The sequence below is a fragment of the Balaenoptera borealis genome, assembly GCF_965194805.1.
Source record: "Balaenoptera borealis genome assembly, chromosome: 5".
In the NCBI taxonomy this organism is placed as follows: domain Eukaryota; kingdom Metazoa; phylum Chordata; class Mammalia; order Artiodactyla; family Balaenopteridae; genus Balaenoptera; species Balaenoptera borealis.
In genome coordinates, this window is record NC_138862.1 from 113,250,845 (window position 1) to 113,272,177 (window position 21,333).

Here is a 21,333-nt window from a genome sequence, read left to right on the forward strand (position 1 = left end):
CATCCGTGGAAGAGCAGCAGGGGGGACACTGCATCAGAGAAAGCATTTTACATCAGGGTGACTGGTCATCCTCGTTCTTTTATTTCTGCTTCAAGTAGAATCTCTAGATTTAGACTATATTCCATAAAGGTTTAGTTTTGTATAAATTATTATTGCCTTTTATAATATTGAGTCATTTATAAAATAGAAATCATATTGAAACCTATTGTAGTGAATCATATCTATGATTTTAACCTTAAATTTGGGCCTAGCCAATGCTGATATCTTTCTGAGAGTCTTTATTTTTCCCTTCAACTAGGATGTAATGGCAATTCCCATTGTCATTTAGAGTTTCTGGATGTCTCATGCTTCTCTCACTTGCCTTTTGTTTGATATGAATCTCCTAATACACATTTGCAAGAACCCCAGTTCAACTCTGAGGCTCTCACATATAGTCCAATCTTGAAAACTTTGGTTTCCCCCTCAATTTGGCAGCAGGAAAGTTTGAGGTAAGAAATAGATGAAAAGGACACAGAAAAATACTACTTGTATCATTGGCTGTTTATCATGATTACCCATAAAGCAGCCTTTAAAAGGTCAGAGATTCCTACCTCTACTTTCTTCTCAAAGCTTCCCTCAAAATTTTAGAGAGGGTGATATGACACCCTTTTCGTCCAAATTTAGAAAACTCTGCTGTAAATTCACAATGATGACTTTTTCTACAAGCAGATATTCTTCAATGATTATTATTCATGGAAAACTATAAATTTTTATTACCTTTTGTTAAAGTTACACCACAATTAGACAATATGTAAACATTTGCCAAATGAAAGAAATGGAGAAGCTGTCATCAGGAAAAAGTTTATCTGTCTAAATATTAAACATTGTTGATAAAAATAATAACTCTCTTCTGCATCATGCTAAGATAAACAAAATCAAAATTAGTGTAGCTCATTGCTTTGCATCCTGAGGTGAGTGGACTTTGAATATGCAGCTATATTATAGTTTGAAAGATTTGTTTAATTAAACTAGATTTCAAATTAAGAGTATATCCTGTTTTGTAATCCACAAAGAATCATCTCTGATGCTAAGAATAAACTTCAATATTCTTAAGCAAAACATCCCAGGAAGATGCACAGTTCTTTGTTTTCTGACCAGACCATACATAGATTCATTCTGAGTTTCCTGTATTCTATAAAATTATTTTTAAAAAACAAAGTCCCTAAGACCAATAACCTGCTTTTACAGTAGACAGGAAATGCATATTACTGTTTCATCTGGGATTCATGAAGGCATATCTGCACTGTTGCAGAAAGCAGGAGAAAAATATTTCCTGTCAAACTTCATTGATGTCCAAAATCATCTGCTGTTGGCAATAATGAGGTACTATGAGAATTGATCTGCAACAACATTTGAAGCATGTTTTACTAAAAGAAAAAGTGGTCTAATATTACGTTAGTGGTAAATAAGATAAATCAATTTCAGATAATTTTCAGTTTTATCTTAATTGTTAGTCTCAAATAAGTTTGGCTACTTTGCCCTTGATATTTTAACGAGTCATTAATTAAACTGTCAGGCTATTTTTCCTTCTCTTTTATTGGCTAAATGGTGAAACTAGGTGCAGATGTGTAGTTATCAGAATGATTTCCAATCTATTTTCACTCTCACCTCTGCTACTCTATAAATCTGATGGCTGTGGCAGGTTCATGGTGTAAGACATTAGTTATTAAAACCTGAAGTCTGAGTTATTATTTATGAAATCTTATTATTCAGACATTGAATTAATAATGTTTCTCCAAAAGTAATATTCTCGAAATTGGACTGTCTAGAGTGGAAATGAAGAAAAATTTATAATTAATGAAAAATTTTTAAAGAATTTGCCAATAAATCAATCACAGCCTTGGTGATAAGTTTAATTGAAGGGTGTAATAGAGGATGTTAGCATTGATTTCTCTGTCAACTGAAAAAAAAAAAAAAAACACAACCTAAAAGTTGAGAATTATGTTTTATTAAGTGGACATACTGAGGACTTAAGCCTAGGAGACAACCTCTCAGATAGCTCTGAGGGACTGCTCCAAAGAGGTAAGGGAGGAGCCAGAGAATGTAGGAATTCTGCATGTGCACCATGCCCAGATAGCTGAACATCAAAGATTACTGCTAATTAGAAATAAAAATGGACATCTCCAGTTAATGAATTTAGGGTTTTTCTATTTATGGGAAGATGCAAATGAAATCATTCCTTCAATATGCACCTTAACTGTCTAGGCCAGTATCCTGTTTTTCTCCATCCTGAATTCCCTCACGGTGCACAGTTGGGGGCTGCTGCAGTGGCTGAGGGCTTGTTGGCCGCAACATCATTTGTTTACTGATGTGGCAGGTGACATTCTTTGTCCACGTCTGCGTTTATATGCCTAGCAGAAGAAAATTTGTGCACATTATTAAAATGACTTCCATTGATGAGTTTATTCAACACATAAGAAGGAAAAAAAGAAATGAAGATGACGTGTTTGACCACTACTAGGAATCAGAGGACCTGGATTTTAGTTATTTTGCAGACACTTACTGCCTCTCTCCTCCCTTTCAAGGTTCACAGTTGTCACCAAAAAGCCTGTTGATGTTTGTGAACGTGTCAGTTCCAGTGGCCCTGAACTCTCATGCCGAATACCTTTGCTCCATGTAGCTATGCAGCATTCCTGCTTCTAAACTATAGCTTGTTCCAACCAACCACAGTTGTGTTGACATGAGTTAGAACAGAGTCAAAATGAAGGCCACTTCAAGGCTTCAGCCACCTAGTGCAGTTCAGATGTTCAGAGTAAAATCTTGTCTGGAACAGTGAGTGGAACAAAGTCTAAGATCTTGGGCTCCAGAAACAGTGGTTCAATTCTCAGCGCCTTCCTTCAAACTAAGTGACCTTGGGGTCTCAGAGCCTCAGTTTTCTTTTTGAGAAGGAGGTATGGTGATGTTAAAAATAAAAATAATAGAATTGATTAACAGTGACTGGTGGTTATTATGTGCCAGACTCTATGCTAAGTTCTTCCTCTGTAAAGAACTTAGCCCAGAGGACTGTTGGGAAGAGTTAAATGAGATCGGGAACACAGAGCACAGAGGGAAACACTTTGTAAATAGTTGTTACTTTTTCCTACTACTATTACAATCATAGCTGTTGGTGTTCCTCCCCAGCCCCCATTCCGCCCCTTCTCTTTCTCTAGATAATAGCTCTAACCTGAAATGGCCTTTTCAATAGGGTTGCCAGATAAAACACAGGGTACCCAGTAAATACAAACTTCAGATGAACAACAACAAACTGTTAGGTGTAAGTATTGTATGGGATATGGTTGCATCAAATATTACTTGTCCTAAAAAACTTTTTGAAATTCAATTTTAACTGAGTAATTGGTACTTTTAGTTACTAATCTGTCAATACTACTTCTCAAATATGTGTATAATTTGTCCTGGTGGTGGAAGATTGGGGATCTTCATGTAATTTAGTCATTTTTTTTAGTCAAAAAAAAAAAAAAGTATTTCAGAGCATTCTCTAAGTTTGGGAGGGGCGGTGGCTGTCTTTTTGTCTCCAGAGGAGAATTCAGCTGTGTATCTCGTTTAGTTTTGACTATTCCATTCACAATGTATTTCGTAGGTTAATAGAATATCTTTTTCAAGAATATGGACTCTGTTCCTGGTTGTCTGGGTCACTGTCTTAATGCAGTGGTTTCGTTTGGATCACTATGCATAGATAAGTAACAATAAAAAAAAATAATAAAGATACACATAAGGATTTTAAATAACTGTGTTCTGAATTCATCAAGCATTTCAGAGGAATTTTCAACTGTTTGTTTGGAAACCTCAAATATTTTGCCAAATATAAAATTCTTGATTATAAAATTTATCTATTTTAAGGAAACTTAGGTCTTCTGCCCGTTGCTAACCTATTTATCTTTATAAGAATGATATTTATATAAAAGTTATTTTTAATGTTCTTAAGAGCTTTTGAGGCTTTGTCCATGCTCAACGTCTTATTATTTCTAAATTATACTATAATTTATATATTGCAAAAAAATGTTTTATTCTCACAGTATGGCATAACACTACACACAAGGAAAGGATTCTGATTTTCACACTTGAGTGACATTTCTTCCCCTCCTTCCATATCGCACATTAATCTAAAGATAAGACATGCCTCACACACCATTTGGAAGTTATTCTCCAAAATGTCAGGGTTGAGCATTAACATCATGTGTTTTTATATACAAAATCACCCCTTTGAACATGAACATCAGTCTAGTTATGCACTTTTCAATGTTATTTATTATGAGGTTGCTGTTTTAATACTGCATTAATTTGCCAACTAGTTATAAATCAAATGAAAATACTTTCTCCTCTAAATAATGGCAAACTTTATATTCTGCTTGACTTTTGACAATATAACATTTACAATTATCATCCCACGCTTCTCTTTTGGAAATTAGTAACATTTGCAGCATTCTCAAATCAATTCCATCTTTATTCATTTGCATGAGTAAGGGCAAAATCATGAAGTGAGTTAAGTTGATCTCTCGTGACACCCTCCCACATGTCCACAACTGAGTTTCTCCTCCTTGACACCTTCCCAAACATTTGTGGGAGGAATGCACAAATGAATATTGACGCAATCAGATGGCCACTGTAGAGTGTGTAAACTTCAAAGTGACTGACAATACACAGTATTTATTCCTTTGTTAAGATAACTGTCCAGGATGGACTGGGGGAAAGTGTCAAATAGTTATCACTACAACATCTGTCACCTCTAAACACTGGTAGGAGGGAACAGTTCTCCAAACACTGTACGTTCTGTATAGATTTTTTAAAAAATTTCTTTCCTGCTATGCGAGAAATCTCATAGCAGCAATGATTATTATCCTGACATTTGTTTGGTATTTTATGGTTCATAAGAACTTTTACAAATCATTTTGGGGAAATTGTTAGCTAAAGATCAAGAAAAACTCCACTCTCGCTGTGAGAGTCTGAAACAATCAAACTTTTTATTTGCTTTGCTTTTATATTTGTTTTACGTAAGACAGAAAATGAGAGATTCATAACCCCAAGGGACATGAAGCAGTGAAAAGTATGGGGGTTTTTTTGGCCAAGATATTTATTTTCTTCCTAGATAATATTAAGAATCAGACATTATCCTCCACCCTCTCCTGGGGTGGTGTTGCTTTTGTTTCAAAAGAAAGCACAGTGAAAAGCCCCTCTTCTCCCTTTCCTTTATGGGAAAGAGTGAAGTGATAGAACGAGAAGATTCAGCCATAGGTAGAATCTCTTTCTATGACACCTGGTTACCATTTCCAAGGGCCAAGGTGACAAAAACTTCATTTCTTATATCCTAGGTAACTGGTAGTGATATTCATTCATGATTTTTCTCATTTGGGAGGTACTTACTGATGTCTCCTTTTATTCTTTCACAGGAAAGTGACAAAGCAGCACCATGCTCAATTTCTCAAGATAGATAGGAAGTTAAAATGTTTGCAGAGCATCTCAAACTTCCATTCTTTTTGTTTTTGTAGTGTACAAAATATTTTTGGGTAGTGGAATGGCGCAGTCTGTGTAGAACTCTGTTCTAGTACACTAATGATATTTATCAGTCCCCATTTGCCAGAATAAGGAAAACTTGTCACATAGCAAATAGCCAAGGGGCGCTCAAACTAAAAGTGGAGAATTCTCCAGGAGATTCGTAGCATCTTGCCACTCAAAGTGTGGTCCCTGGACCAGGAACATCAGCATCACCTGGAAACTCATTTTTAACAAATTTCTGCATTTTTAAAAAATTAATTAATTAGTTAATTTATTTATTTATTTTGGCTGTGTTGGGTCTTCGTTTCTGTGCGAGGGCTTTCTCTAGCTGCGGCGAGCAGGGGCCACTCTTCATCGCGGTGCGCGGGCCTCTCACTATCGCGGCCTCTCTTGTTGCGGAGCACAGGCTCCAGACGCGCCGGCTCAGTAGTTGTGGCTCACGGGCCTAGTCGCTCCACGGCATGTGGGATCTTCCCGGACTGGGGCTCGGACACGTGTCCCCTGCATTGGCAGGCGGATTCTTAACCACTGCGCCACCAGGGAAGCCCCTGCATTTCTAATATCTTACCCCAGACCTACTGAATTGAAACCTGCTTTTTAACAAGATCCCGGGTGATTGGTATGCACATTAAACTTTGAGAAGTGTTGTCTTCACACATAAAGAGAATAAACTAGTGGTTACTATCCGGGGGAGGGTGGGGACCGGCAAGATAGGGATAGGGGTTAAGAGGTACAAACTACTATGCATAAAATAAGCTATAAAGATGTATTGTACAAGACAGGCAATATAGCCAATATTTTATAATAATTATAAATGGGGTATAATCTTTAAAAATTGTGAATCACTGTGTTGTACATCTGAAACTTAATGTTGTAAATCAGCTGGATATATGTATATGCATAAATGTATATGTATAACCAATTCACTTTGCTGTACACCTGAAACTAACACAACATTGTAAATCAACTATACCCCAATAAAAATTAAAACAAAAAAACATACCTCAGTAAAAAATAATAATAATAAAGTGGTGGTTGCTGGAAAAAAGAGAAGTATTATCTTAGCACAAACACAGTATTTTATTAAAGCCTTGCAATAAACCCATGAGGCAGATTGTTGCTATTATCCTTAGCATGGTTATGAGGAAGCTGAGGCATTGAGATGTTCAAATAATCTTAAAATAAATTCCTCAAGTATATAACCTTTAGTAGTAATATTAACAATATAACAACAATTAAGAAAAAACATCAGCAGCAGTACAGCACATAAGCAGCTAACCGTCCTGCCTCTGGAGTCAGACTGCCTGGGTTCAAATCCTGACTGTACTACTTGCCAAGTGTAAAATATTCAACAAGGTGCTCAATATCTGTTTCCTTTTTTAACAGTAAAATAGGGGGTTTTGAAAGGGGGGAGGATTAAATGAATAAATTCAAATAAAATGCTTAGAATAGTGCCTAGCATGTAGTACAAATTCCATATATATTAGACAGTAGTAATAGTAGGAGTAAGAGTAATTGTAGTAATAACATTTTTTCCAATGCCAACTACATATCTCATTCAGTCCTTGAAATTACTCTACTGTCCCCTCTACCTTGCGGTAGAAGGACTAATGTTACCCAACTGAACTTGGGTCGGCTTCCCTAACATGCAACAAAGCCAATCTGCTGATGCTAGGTTGCACTAAAAAAGTACAGCATTTTTCGCAGGGTGCCAAGCAAGGAGAATGGGCAACTAGTTCTCAAAAGACCCCATCCCCGTCAGTGGCTTCAGGGGACGGTTTTTCAAGGCAACATTAGGAATGAGGATTACACGCTGTGTGATCAGCTTGTGGACGTTTTTTCTGATTGGCTGCTGATGAGGTAACAGGGTGATGTTTCAGGAACCTTAATTTTCAGCCTGGTTCCAACCAGTCTAGGGTCTGTGTGCTTGTGGTCAGCATGTAGTCACCATCCTCCACTTTTTTTTGGTGGGGTGGGGGAAGGTCTTAGTTTCTGAAGAACAAATCAAAGATATGCATCAGATCTTTATCTGTATCCCTTCAGGAGGAATCAGGGGTCCTGTGACTTTTTTTTTTTTTTTAACATCTTTATTGGAGTATAACTGCTTTACAATGGTGTGTTAGTTTCTGCTTTATAACAAAGTGAATCAGCTATACATATACATATCCCCATATCTCCTCCCTCTTGCTTCTCCCTCCCACCCCTCTGGTAGTCACAGAGCAACGAGCTGATCTCCCTGTGCTATGCATCTGCTTCCCACTAGCTAGCTATTTTACATTTGGTAGTGTATATATGTCAATGCCACTCTCTCACTTCATCCCAGATTACCCTTCCCCCTTCCCATGAGCTCAAGTCCATTCTCTACGTCTGCATCTTTATTCCTGTCCTGGCCCTAGGTTTGTCAGAACCTTTTTTTTTTTTTTTAGGTTCCATATATATATGTGTTGGCATATGGTATTCGTTTTTCTTTCTTTCTTTCTTTCTTTTTCCACCGTATCCCAGCACTTGAGGATAGAACCTGCAGACTGGAAGCCACTGGTACCGAAGACATGACGCCGAGGGGGCCAGAGCCCTTTCCCTCTACCTCTGTACATTACGCGCACCGGGACCGCAAGCCCGATCCCCGCCAAGAAAAGGAGGGTTATTTTTCTCTTTCTGACTTACTTCACTCTGTATGACAGACTCTAGGTCCATCCACCTCGTTACAAATATCTCAATTTCGTTTCTTTTTATGGCTGAGTAATATTCCATTGTATATATGTGCCACATCTTCTTTATCCATTCATCTGTTCATGGACACTTAGGTTGCTTCCATGTCCTGGCTATTGTAAATAGAGCTGCACTGAACATTGTGGTACATGACTCTTTCTGAATTATGGTTTTCTCAGGGTATATGCCCAGTAGTGGGATTGCTGGGTCATACGGTAGTTCTATTTTTAGTTTTTTAAGGAACCTCCATACTGTTCTCCATAGTGGCTGTATCAATTTACATTCCCACCAACAGTACAAGAGGGTTCCCTTTTCTCCACACCCTCTCCAGCATTTATTGTTTGTAGATGTTTTAATGATGGCCATTCTGACTGGTGTGAGGTGATACCTCATTGTAGTTTTGATTTGCATTTCTCCAGTGATTAGCGATGTTGAGCATCCTTTCGTGTGTTAGTTGGCAATCTGTATATCTTCTTTGGAGAAATGTCTATTTATGTCTTTTGCCCATTTTTGGATTCAGTTTGTTTGTTTGCCATTAAGCTGCATGAGCTGCTTGTAAATTTTGGAGATTAATCCTTTGTCAGTTGCTTTGTTTGAAAATACTTTCTCCCATTCTGAGGGCTGTCTTTTCATCTTGTTTATGGTTTCCTTTGCTGTGCAAAAGCTTTTAAGTTACATTAGGTTCCATTTGTTTATTTTTGTTTTTATTTCCATTTTCTCTAGGAGGTGGGTCAAAAAGGATCTTACTGTGATTTATGTCACAGAGTGTTCTTCCTATGTTTTCCTCTAAGAGTTTTATAGTATCTGGCCTTACATTTAGGTCGTTAATCCATTTTGAGTCTACTTTTGTGTATGGTGTTAGAGAGTGTTCTAATTTCATTCTTTTCCATGTAGCTGTCCAGTTTTCCCAGCACCACTTATTGAAGAGGCTGTCTTTTCTCCATTGTATATTCTTGCCTCCTTTATCAAAGATAAGGTAACCATATGTGCTTGGGTTTATCTCTGGGTTTCTCTCCTGTTCCATTGATCTATATTTCTTTTTTTGTGCCAGTCCCATTCTGTCTTGATTACTGTAGCTTTATAGTATAGTCTGAAGTCAGGAAGCCTGATTCCTCCAGCTCCATATTTCTTTCTCAAAATTGCTTTGGCTATTTGAGGTCTCTTTTGTTTCCATACAAATTGTGAAATTTCTTGTTCTAGTTCTGTGAAAAATGACATTGGTAGTTTGATAGGGATTACATTGAATCTGTAGATTTCTTTGGGTGGTAAAATCATTTCCACAATGTTGATTCTTCCAATCCAAGAACATGGTATATCTCTCCATCTATTTGTATCATCTTTAATTTCTTTCATCAGTGTCTTATATTTTTCTGTGTACAGATCGTTTGTCTCCTTAGGTAGGTTTATTCCTAGATATTTTATTCTTTTTGTTGCAATGGTAAATGGGAGTGTTTCCTTAATTTCTGTTTCAGATTTTTCATCATTAGTGTATCGGAATGCAAGAGATTTCTGTGCATTAATTTTGTATCCTGCTACTTTACCAAATTCATTGATTAGCTCTAGTAGTTTTCTAGTAGCATCTTTAGGATTCTCCATGTATAGTATCATGTGATCTGCAAAGAGTGACAGTTTTACTTCTTTTCCAATTTGGATTCCTTTTATTTCTTTTTCTTCTCTGATTGCTGTGGCTTAAGCTATGTTGAATAGTAGTGGTGAGAGTGGGCAACCTTGTCTTGTTCCTGATCTTAGTGGAAATGGTTTCAGTTTTTCACCATTGAGAACGATGTTGGCTGTGGGTTTGTCATATATGGCCTTTATTATGTTGAGGTAAGCTTGTTATTTAAAGCTTGTTTCCTTATTTATTTTCATTTTTGATGATCTGTCCATTGGTGAAAGTGGGGTGTTAAAAGTCCCCTACTATGATTGTGTTACTGTTGATTTCCTCTTTTATGGCTATTAACATTTGCCTTTGTATTGAGGTGCTCCTATGTTGTGTGCACAAATATTTACAGTTGTTATATCTTCTTCTTGGATTGATCCCTTGATCATTATGTAGTGTCCTTCTTTGTCTCTTGTAGTCTTTATTTTAAAGTCTATTTTGTCTGATATGAGAATTGCTACTCCAGCTTTCTTTGGATTTCCATTTGCATGGAATATCTTTTTCCATCCCCCCACTTTCAGTCTGTATGTGTCCCTAGCTCTGAAGTGGGTCTCTTGTAGACAGCATATATATGGGTCTTGTTTTTGTATCCATTCAGCCAGTCTGTGTCTTTTGGTGGGAGCATTTAATCCATTTATATTTAAGGTAATTATTTATATGTGTGTTCCTATTACCATTTTCTTAATTGTTTTGGGTTTGTTATTGTAGGTCTTTTCCTTCTCTTGTGTTTCCTGCCTAGAGAAGTTCCTTTAGCATTTGTTGTAAAGCTGGTTTGGTGGTGCTGAATTCTCTTAGCCTTTGCTTGTCTGTAAAGCTTTTAATTTCTCCCTTGAATCTGAATGAGATCCTTGCTGGGTAGAGTAGTCTTGGTTGTAGGTTTTTCCCTTTCATCACTTTAAATATGTCCTGCCACTCCCTTCTGGCTTGCAGAGTTTCTGCTGAAAGATCAGCTGTTAACCATATGGGCATTCCCTTGTTTGTTATTCATTGCTTTTCCCTTGCTGCTTTTAATATTGTTTTTGTATTTAATTTTTGATAGTTTGATTAATATGTGTCTCAGCGTGTTTCTCCTTAGATTTATCCTGTTTGGGACTCTCTGCGCTTCCTGGACTTGATTGACTGTTTCCTTTCCTTTGTTAGCGAAGTTTTCAACTCTAATCTCTTCAAATATTTTCTCAGACCCTCTCTTTCTCTATTCTTCTTCTGGGACCTGTATAATACAAATGTTGGTGTGTTTAATGTTGTCCCAGAGGTCTCTAAGACTGTCCTCAGTTCTTTTCATTCTTTTTTCTTTATCCTGCTCTGCAGTAGTTATTTCTACCATTTTATCTTCCAGGTCACTTATCCGTTCTTCTGCCTCAGTTATTCTGCTATTGATCCCTTCTAGAGAATTTGTAATTTCATTTGTGTTGTTCATCATTGTTTGCTTGCTCTTTAGTTCTTCTAGGTCCTTGTTAAATGTTTCTTGTATTTTCTCCATTCTATTTCTAAGATTTTGGATCATCTTTACTATCATTACTCTGAATTCTTTTTCAGGTAGACTGCCTACTTCCTCTTCCTTTGTTCTGGTGGGTTTTTACCTTGCTCCTTCATCTGCTGCACATTTCTCTGTCTTCTCGTTTTGCTTAACTTACTATGTTTGAGGTCCCCTTTTCGCAGGCTGCAAGTTCATAGTTCCTGTTGTTTTTGGTGTCTGCCCCCAGTGGGTAAGGTTGGTTCAGTGGGTTGTGTAGGCTTCCTGTTGGAGGGCACTGGTGACTCTGTTCTGGTGGATGAGGCTGGATCTTGTCTTTCTGGTGGGCAGGACCGTGAGCAGTAGTGTGTTTTGGGGTGTCTGTGAACTTATTATGATTTTAGGCAGCCTCTATGCTAATGGGTGGGGTTGTGTTCCTGTCTTGCTAGTTGTTTGGCATGGGATGTTCAGCACAGGATCTTGTTGGTTGTTGAGTGGAGCTGGGTCTTAGCGTCGAGACAGAGATCTCTGGGAGAACTCTCGCTGATTGATATTATGTGGGGCTGTGAGGTCTCTGGTGGTTTAAATGTCCTTTATTCGGCTCTCCCACTTCAGAGGCTCAGGCCTGACACCTGGCCAGAGCACCAAGACCCTTTCAGACACACGGCTGCTAGTGTTGGAGGGTCTCCTGCAGAGGCAAGTGGTGGCTGTGACTCACTGGGGTCAAGGACACTGGCAGCAGAAGTTCTGGGAAGTACTCCTCCCTCACATTCCTTTGCTGCTTTGTCTTTGTCTAGGAAAGCTTCAGGTGATCAAGGGAGGTACATCCCAAACTCAAGGTGTTCCTGACAGTGCTCAGAAACCTGAAGAAGCATCAGTCTTGAGCAGGAAGCCAGTTCCATTCAAGATTGACCTATGAACCTGGCCACTCCCTGGGGACTTGGTGTGACTCTGTTTTATGAACTGTTGTTTAAGCTATCATTTCTTTTCTTGCTTGACTGCTTTTCCTTTGTTTCTGCATTCCCTCACTTCTGTAATTAGTAACTGCTTGAATCTGCTCTTTGAAACTTGGGCAAGGCCAAACAAGAAGCAGGGGCTGTGGAGGGGCTTATACTTGGGAAGACCCCACAGGGTCCTGCTTGGATTCACTAAGAAGTAGTTTTGCCTGAAGTCACATAGCTGGTGAATATGATACTGGCTTAAAACCTCAAGATTTGGCTCCACCTTATATTGCACTGCTCTTTCAGTGAGTGCCTTAAGTTCAGGTCTTTTGAATTCAAGCTGTTTATTTTTCCACCAAACTGCACTTCTCTCCAACCATGAATGAGAAGAACATTTTCAGATGACAGATGACTCATTAATGCTATTTGACTCAGAACGTAATTATCAGCCTTTAGATCTGCCTTTCTGTTTTGCTCTGGGCCCTATTCCTTTCCTCTTTGCCCTGGCCCTAGAGAACACTCTTGTCATTCTTTGCTTGCCTCCGGTTTCAAATCAGTATCAAAATACTCTTAGAAAGTAATAGAATCCTGAGCTGAGAGTTCCAGCTTCCCGAGGATTCTTCCTAATAAATAGCCTCTTAGCATGTCTGTTTCATAGACCTTTGTGGGAAATTTGCATTTTGATAGAGAACTTCTGAAGATGAAAAGCCTTAACCTACAGACTGACTATCTAATGATAGTATATCAGGTACAAGAGGGCAGTGCCCTGTAGGGTAAAACACAATTAAAGAGGAATAAAAAAGTTTTTCCAGAGATACGCTGATCTCAGCCTGTAGGCAAATGGTGTCCCAGATAATAGCACACCTGCAGAAGTCTCTACTATGCAGTGAAATAGAATGTGATAACCTTCATGTTTTAGAAGGTGGCAGTTCTGATTCTTAATTTAACCTCACTAGTGATTTTCATAACTAAAAGTTTATAAATTATCTGCAGTGGCCTATTAAATGAAAAAATGGCCCTCCACACCAGTGTGGCATAGGTGGGCTTGAGCATGATGTGAGTGTGTGGATGGAGGACATAATAGATACTTTTCCAGTTGACCCTTGAACAACACTAGTTTGAATCTAGGGGGTCCACTTATGCGTGGGTTTTTTCAAGAATAAATACTACAGTTTTACACGAACCCAGAACCGCATTGATTGAATCCACAGATACAGAAGACCGCCTATAAGTTATACACAGATTTTCAACTATGTGGAAGATCAGTGCCCCTAACCCCCACGTTGTTCCAAGAGTCAACTCTTCTCTTGTCTCTCTCAAGGGAAAGGCAGTGCTCCGGGAACCTAATACTGTCTTAGAGAATGGATGTGCCACTGTAGGAAATCTGGAATTATTGGCATAATTGAAACATACACACATGTAAGGTGCCTTTTCTAATGCTTCATCATATGAAGGACTTAGAGGTCTGGGGAAATACTTTGGTTGCATTTAATGAGTACATGTGTAAAATAGGCTTGGGTATGTTGAAAGATTCACTTAAGAACTTATGGAGTATTATTCTGAAAAAGAATAGATGTATGTATATGTATAACTGTATCACTTTGTCCACCTGAAACTAACACAACATTATAAATCAACTATACTCCAATATAAGATAAAAATTAAATTAAAAATTAAAAAAACTTATGGAGTATTATTGAAGTACAAGCCTTTTGTTATAGTAAACTATTGAAGTCTTTGACAAGACTAAAATTCTAAGTCCTTTAACAAGATGGAAAAATATCAGTTGAATCTTGAAAAAGACAGAAAAGCCATCTTCTCTCTGGATGCTTCGTTTGAAATGATGAAAAACGGAATTAGACTAGAGGCTTAAGTTTTATAACTATCCCTCTTTAGAACAGTAGAGGTTTTTTTTCTTTTCTTTCTCTTAGATAAGGCAAAAGAGATAATAGAGGGTGGCTCAGGAGACATATTAGCCTAAGATCAAAGTAACAAGAGTATGTGTATGCTTAGAGGTCAGTGTTCTAAAAAGGAATAGAGCCTAGAATGTTTCCAAAAATAGATGGCAACAAAGGGGAAAAAAAAGAAAAAGGGAAGAAACCCACAACAAATCTGATTAAAAAGAAAATGGGATAATGGATTCAAGAGAATATGTAGTTGATCATTCACTTTTACACAATAGCTCAAAATTTGGAACAATGGAATATCATGACTGGTTTTTCTTTTGCTTTTGGACACATCTTGTCATTTCTTTTGCAGAAGTGAGTGGGATGTGACATAGAGGTTGCTGTAGTTACTCATTTTTAATGAGTTTCAAGACTTATCCAACCAAATAGCTTTCTCACCCTCAAAATTTTTAGAGGGTAGTAGAGGGGAAATTTGTGACTGAAAAATGACTCATCATAACACAAATTTAAAAAATAATTAAAAAATACTTAAGGGATAAAATTTTAATTTATTGAACCACGATTTATTCTTTGATTTATTCTTGTCAAGTATCTGATTTGAGGACATTTAAATAACACTTATTTGAGTAAAAGATATTTAATCCCTTAAAAATGATTTTTTTGTTGTGAGTTTATAACACTTAGCATATCTATTAATAAGGATATGTGATGGTAAAAAATTCAAATACAATTTACAAAAATCAAAATATACTATCACTTTAGAAAGAAAAATAGTTTTAGAATATTTAGCTCCCCAAAATTTTAAATTACCTTTCACAGTGGGAAAAAAAAATCTATACTATACTTATGAAAGGAGACTATAAACTTTCTAGTGCAGAAGCAAATGAAGGATGTTCAGAGAAAGTGGCGAAATCTCATTATTTAGGAAACCAAAATAAGAGAGGTTAATGGTTAAAACTAATAAGGATGATTTCAGATATCTTTCATGCTAATGATGAGGACATTCAGTATGTTGGAAACCTACAGAAAAATTAGAGGAAAAACAAAATGAGAATAATTTCGCCAAGATAGGCTTGAAATATTCATGGCAATAGACATTAGCTCCTTAAGCTGGATTTCCAGTACACCTTGGCAAAATTCTGTTTGATTATTCCTCCTTCAAAGTGAGCCCAACTGTAAATAGCCACTATAATCATGGCTTAAGTTAACGTTTCCAGGTCTTTATTAGTGTAACGTAAAATATTTACATAAATATTTTATTGCTTAAAATAGTTCCAGAGCTACAGAAATACTAAAAATGACGTTTAGGCCCACTGCTCAGTAAGAAACATTCTAAAACAAATTTAGGTATATGTCCATCTATCTACCTTAGAATTAAAGAGTTACAGAAAAAAGAGCACTTCTTCTAGCAACTTCACACTTGAACCCCAACCAAATATGATATATATATATATTAAGTCCTCCTACACTTTAGTTCTATGAAAGAGGAATAGACAGATAAGTATAGCCTTTTATAAGAGTTTACTTGGGTGAATAAATGTTATTTCAGTTTTTAATTTTTTTTTACGTCTCAGGAAAATCAACTTAATTCTGAAGCTAGAACTGTGATGTTGATACAATAGCCACTAGCTATGATGCTTTACTAGTCTGAAATGAGGGGTGCTACAAGTGTAAAGTACATGCCAAATCAAAAGACTTAATCTAAAAAAAAAAGTAGAATATTGTATTAATTTTTATATTCATTACATTTTAACTTGGTGATATTTTGGATGTATTGGATTAAATAACTCATCAGTTTCTCTTTACCTTTTTAATATAGCTACTAGAAAATTTAAGATTACACATGTGGCTCACATTGTATTTCTCCCGGATAATGCTAATTTAGACCAAGAGGTCCTTAAGTACGGAATTGTTAGCAAGGTTAGCTATTTGGACATTTTTTTCCTTTGAGAAATGATGTTATATAAGTTGATGGGGTTTCTAAGGAAATTGGCAGAGCCTGCTTAGCCCATTATTGCAAACAGAGTGATCGCTACCACAAGACTAGCTAGGATCCATCACCATACAGCTGACCCCCTTCATCCACTTTGCCCAGTCTCTCTCCCCTCTGGTAACCACTAATCTGGTCTCTGTATCAATGAGTTGGCTTTTGTTTTATTTTGGTTTTTGAGATTCCACATATGAATGAAATCATACAGTATTTGTCTTTCTCTGACTTACTTCACTTAGCATAACACCTTCAAGGTCCATCCATGTTAACCTTCAAGGTCCATCCATGTTGTTGCAAATAGCAGGATTTCATTCTTTTTTATTGGTAGGTAGTATTTTATTGCATATATATATTACAACTTCTTTATCCATTCATCCATCAGTGGACACTTAAGTTGTTTCCATAACTTGCATTCATCCATGAGTGGATACTTAAGTTGTTTCTTGGCTATTATAAATAATGCTGCAATCAACATAGGGGTGCATATATCTTTTTAAACTAGTGTTTATATGTAAATACCCAGAAGTGGAATAGCTGGGTCATATGGTAGTTCTATTCCTAATTTTTGGAGTAATCTTCATGCTGTTTTTCATGCTGGCTGCAACAACTTACAGTCCCATTAACAGTGTATGAGGATTCCCTTTTCTCCATAACCTCTCCAACGTTTGTTATTTTTGTATTTTTGATATTAGCCGTTCAACCGGTGTGAGGTGATACTTCATTGTGGTTTTGATTTGAATGTCCCTGATGGTTAGTGATGTTGAACATTTTTTCCTGTGTATGTTGGCCATTCTGTATGTAATCTTTGGAAAAATGTCAACGCTGGTCCTCTGACCATTTTGTAATTTTTTTTTTTTTTTGCTGTTGAGTTGCATGAGTTCTTCATGTTGAATATTAACCCTTTATTGGATAAATGATTTGTAAATATTTTATCCCATTCAGTAGGTTACCTTTTAGTTTTGATGATGGTTTTCTTTGCTGTGCAGAAGCTTTTTAGTATGATGTAATCCCGCTTGTTTATTTTTCTTTTGTTTCCCTCGACTTTTGGTGTCATATCCGCAAAAATGTTACTAAGACTGATGTCAGTGAGGTTACTGCCTATGTTTTCTTCTAGGAATTTTATGGTTTTAAGTCTTATGTTCAAGTCTTTAATCCATTTTCAATTAATTTTTATGTATACTCTTTGTTGTTTAATTTCATTCTTTTGCTTGTGGCTGTCCAGTTTTCCAACATCATTTATTGAAGAACCCATTGTATGTCACCGCTCCTTTGTCATATAATAATTGTATGTGTGGGTTTATTTCTAGGCTGTCTGTCCTGTTCCACTGATCTGTGTCTGTTTTTGTGCCACTACCATCCTGTTTTGATTACTACAGCTTTGTAATATAGTTTGAAATTGGCGAGTGTGATACCTCCAGCTGTGTTCTTTCTCAAAGTGGTTTTGGTTATTTGGGATCCTTTGTGGTTCCATACAAATTTTAGAATTCTTTTGTTCTAGTTCTTTGAAGTATGACATTGGCATTTTGACAGGGGTTTGCATTGAACTTTACCTAGTATGGATGTTTTAACAATATTATTTCTTCCAGTCCATGAGCATAGACTATCTTTCCAACTATCTGTCTTCTTTAATTTCTTTCATCAGTGTCATAGTTTTCAGTGTACAGGTCTTTTACCTCCTTGGTTTAATTTATTTCTAGGTATTTTATTCTTCCTTGATGCAATTATAAATGTGGTTGTTTTCTTAATTTCTTTCATAGTTTTCTAGTATTGTATAGAAACACCACAGATTTCTATATATTGATTTTGTAACATGTGTCTTTACTGAATTTATTAGTTCTAACAGTTTTTTGGTGGAGTCTTTAAGGTTCTCTAAATACAGTATCATGTCATCTGCTAACAGAAACAATTTTACTTCTGCCTATCTGATTTGGATACGTTTTATTTTTTGCCTAATTGTTGTGGCTAGGACTTCCAATAATATGTTGAATAAAAGTGAAAGTGACCATCTTTGTTCCTGATCTTAGAGGAAGAGCTGAAAGCTTTTCACCACTGAGTATGATGTTAGCTGTGGGTTTGTCGTATATGGCCTTTATTATGTTTAAGGTACATTCCTTTCATACCACTTGAGTTTTTATCATAACTGGATATTGAATTTTGTCAAATGCTTTTTCTGCATCTGTTGAGATGATCATATGATTTTTATCCTTCATTTTGTTAATGTGGTGTATCCTGTAAATGTTGAATCATCCTTGTGTCTCTAGAAAAAATAAATCCCACTTGATCAAGATGTATGGTCCTTTTAATGTATTGTTGAATTCAGTTTGCTATTATTTTGTTGAGGAATTCTGAACCTATAGTCATCAAGGATATTGTTGTATAATTTTCCTTTTTTCTGGTATCCTTGTCTGGTTTTGGTATCAGGATAGTGCTGGCTTTGTAAAATGTATTTGGAAGATTTTCTTCCTCTTCAATTTTTTGGAAGAGTTTTGAGAAGGGTAGGTACTAAATCTTTGAATGTTTTGTAGAATTTGCCAGTAAAGCTGTCTGGTCCTGGGGCTTTTGTTTGTAGGGAGATTTTGATTACTATTTTAATCTTCTTGCTAGTAATCAAGTCTATTTAGATTTTATATTTCTTCATGATTCAGTCTTGGAAGAGTGTATGTCTAGGAATTTATCCATTTCTTCTAGGTTGTCCAATTTGTTGGCATATAATTGCCCATAGTGGTCTCTCATAATCCTTTGTCTTTCTGTGGTACCAGTTGTAACTTCTCTTTTATTTCTGATTTTGAGTCCTCTTTTTTCTTAGTCTAGCTAAAGGTTTGTTGATTTTGTTCCTTTTCAAAGAACAAGCTCTTAGTTTTACTGATCTTTTTAAATGTTTTTTAGCCCTTATTTCATTTATTTCTACTCTAATCTTTATTAGTTCCTTCCTTCTACTAACTCTGGGCATCATTTTTTTCTTCTAGTTTCTTTAGATGTGAAGTTAGATTGTTTATTTGGAGGTTTTTCTTGTTTCTTGAGGAACTCTGTATTGCTATGATCTTCTCTCTTATGACACTTTTGCTGCATCCCATAGTTTTTGGTATGTTGTATTTCTGTTTTCATATAGCTCTAGGTATTAATTTCTTCTTTGATTTCTTTGACCCATTGTGGTTCAGTAGCTTGTTGTTTGTTCACATTTTTGTGGTTTTTCCCTCTTTTTTCTTGTGATTGACTTCTAGTTTCTTGCCATTGTGGTTGGAGAAGATGCTTGATATAATTTCAATCTTCTTAAATGTATTGAGGCTTGTTGTGTGACCTAACATGTGATTTATCCTAAAGAATGTTCCCTGTGCACTTGAGAAGCACTTGAGAAGAATGTGCAATGTGCATCCTGCAGGTTTTGGATGGAATGTTACATATATATGTAATGTTTTATATATATATATATATATATATATATATATGTATGTAATGTTATATATGTAATGTTATATATATATGTAGTATACATATATATGTATATATAAAATATGGTATGGAGAGAGTGTGTGTGTGTGTGTGTCAATCTAGTCTAATGTGGCTGATGTTTTCATACTGATTTTCTGCCTGGATGATCTATCCATTTTTTAATTTATTTATTTTTGGCTGCGTTGGGTCTTTGTTGCTGCACACGGGCTTTCTCTAGTTGCAGCAAGCAGGGGCTACTCTTCGTTGTGGTATGTGGGCTTCTCATTCCAGTGGCTTCTCTTGTTGCGGAGCACGGGCTCTAGGTGCACGGGCTTCAGTAGTTGTGGCACGTGGGCTCAGTAGTTGTGGCACGTGGGCTCAGTAGTTGTGGCTCACGGGCTCTAGAGTGCAGGCTCAGTAGTTGTGGTGCACGGGCTTAGTTGCTCTGCGGGATGTGGGATCTTCCTGGACCAGGGGTCAAACCCTTGTCCCCTGCATTGGCAGGCAGATTCCCAACCACTGTGCCACCAGGAAAGTCCCTCTATCCATGATGTAAGCAGGGTGTTAAAGTCCCCAAATATTGTATCACTTTCGATTTCTCCCTTTATGTCTGTAATATTTGTTTTATATATCTTGGTGCTCCTTTGAGTGCATATACATTTACAAATGTTATGTCTCCTTAATGGATTGACCCCTTTATCACTTTTCTTCATTGTCTTTTATTACAGTCTTTGTTTTAAAGTCTATTTTGTCTGATATGAATATAGCTACTCCAGCTTTTTCTTTTCATTTCCATTTGCATGAAATATCTTTTTCCATCTCTTAGCTTTCAGTCTGTGTGTGCCCTTTCTTTTGAAGTGAGTCTCTTGTAAGCAGCGTATAGATGGGTCTTGTGATTTTAATCTCTTCAGCCATTTTACATCATTTGGTGAATTTAGTCCATTTACATTTAAACTAGTTACTGATAGGATGTGCTTATTGCCGTTTTAATTGTGTTCTGTCTGTTTTGGTAGCTTCTCTGTTTCTTCTTTTTCTCTCTTCCCTTGTGTTTTGTTGTCTTTCTTTAGCATTATATTTATATTTCTTTCTCCTTTTATTTTGTGTGTTTACTATAAATATTTTCTTTGGGGTTATCATGAGGTGCACATGTAACCCTCTATGTAAATAGTTGCCTGTTTAAGTTGGTAGCAACTTAAATTTGAACACATTCCATACCTTTATTTTTTAAACCCCACCCCCACCGCATGCTTTATACTTTCAGTGAAACTTTTTACATCTTTGTTTTATGCATCCCTTGACTAATTATAGTAATTTTAGTTAACTTTACTACCTTTTTGTTTTAACCTTCATGCTTGTTGTATAAGTGATTGATCCACTACTTGTATATATTTACCTTTTACAGTGAGGTTTTTACTTTCATAAGTTTTCTTGTTCTTAATTAGTGCCATTTCTTTTCTTAAAGAAGTCCCTTTAACATTTCTTGTAAGGTTGACTTAGTGGTGATGAACTTCTTTAGCTTTTGTTTTCTGGGAAACTCTTGATCTCATTTTAATTCTGAATGATAACCTTGTTGTGGTAGGTTTTTTTTCCTTTCATCACTTTGAATATGTTATGGCACTCCCTTCTAGCCTGGAAAGTTTCTGCTGAAAAATCTTAGAGCCTCGTAGAATTTCCCTTGTACAAAATAAGTTATTTTTCTCTTGCTGCTTTTAGTA

At 36.5% G+C, this 21,333-nt stretch overlaps 1 long non-coding RNA gene across 1 annotated transcript in view; it reads left to right on the top strand.

The window, feature by feature from the left end:
• Window positions 1-21,333, top strand: part of LOC309629968 — an 820,276-nt gene that overhangs the window by 389,551 nt on the left and 409,392 nt on the right. The gene's annotated exons all lie outside the window — the stretch shown is intronic.